Source organism: Octopus bimaculoides, chromosome 5 (assembly GCF_001194135.2).
Source record: "Octopus bimaculoides isolate UCB-OBI-ISO-001 chromosome 5, ASM119413v2, whole genome shotgun sequence".
Lineage (NCBI taxonomy): Eukaryota > Metazoa > Mollusca > Cephalopoda > Octopoda > Octopodidae > Octopus > Octopus bimaculoides.
In genome coordinates this window covers 10,828,138-10,829,645 of record NC_068985.1, presented here as the reverse complement: position 1 = coordinate 10,829,645, position 1,508 = coordinate 10,828,138, and positions in this window count along the sequence as shown.

The following is a 1,508-nucleotide window of genomic DNA, read 5'->3' as shown; positions in this document are numbered from 1 at the left end:
TATATATATATTCTTGTATTGTTTTATTCTTTTAATTGTTTCAGTCATTGTACTGCGGCCATGCTGGAGCACCACCTTTAGACGAGCAAATCGTCCCCAGGACTTATTCTTTGTAAGCCTAGTACTTATTCTATCTGACACTTTTGCCCAACTGCTAAGTTAAGGGGATGTAAACACACCAGCATCGGTTGTCAAGCGATGTTGGGGGACATACACACAATTATGGGTCTGTTTGCGTAGTTGTTGCTGGTGAGGGTTTTACGATGTCGGAGTGCAAATCCTACCGCAAATTCTTTTATATATATTTTACGACACGCAGAGAAAATGTTGAGTCGATTGTTTGAAATTTCGCTCCCCATACAGTACTTGAGAAACGTGGAATGAAGTGTTCTGCTCCTGAACACAACACGCGCCCGTTCCGAGAATCGAACCCAGGATCTCCAGAACGTAAGTGCAATACCCTGATCTCTATACCATGCGCTTTCATGCATTCCAAGTAAGTAGGAACAATTAAAGCTGTCTTATAGGGTATCCTAAAACGACCATACGAACAGACACGCCACATACAGGGTGTTCAAAAAGTTTCTCCGCAGTGAATTTTTTCATCCTGCGCATGCGCAACTTGTCTGCCACTGCGTGGGCGGCCGGCTGTCAGCCATTGCCCCTCAGTCATTAAGTACCCTTCAGCGTGTCGACATGCTAACCATTGAAGAACGTACATTTTTAGTTGAATGGGTGTTTCGAGCTGGAAACAAATACACAGATAATGTGATCGAATTTCAGTGAAACTTTTCCAAATACTGTTGTTCCACATCCTGACATTATGCGGGATTTGATAAGAAAATTTGGAAACACAAGCTCAATGGAAGACGCAGCAAGAAACGGTAGGTCTATTGTTCTTTCAGACGAAACACTCTCCAATATTTCTGATGAACTGTTGGCATGTCCGACAAAGCCCTTACGCAAATTGTCACAGGACATGGAAATCAGCCCACGAAGTGCTCATACGGCAGTAATAAAGAAATTAAATTTTTCGTATTGAAAATGAAGGATGACACTTTCAACAACTCTTGTAATGATTTTAAAGTCTTGTAAAGCCTGCAATAAAATACTTACTGCGGAGAGACTTTTTAAACACCTTGTACAACTAACAAAATATAATACCTTTGCTCTGGAATGACTCGTGTCTCTGACTCCATATTCAGCAAAGCACAGCAGAGTTTGGCTCTCAATACTCATATTAATACTGATTGAATTTACAGCATCGGGCTTGCATCAAATCAATGTCGTCTATCTTGCGTGTTGTGCAACGGTCTAACTAAACTACAGCAATCAGATATATATATATATATATATATATATATATAGAGAGAGAGAGAGAGAGAGAGAGTTATTAATATTTCTAAGTCTCTCTAAAGGAGACTACGGCAGCGGTACTGGAAATTAATAGCTATCGCCAAGCCAACATGGCAGTCCCAAAATTAGGACGAAAGCTGCCGTGAATTAGC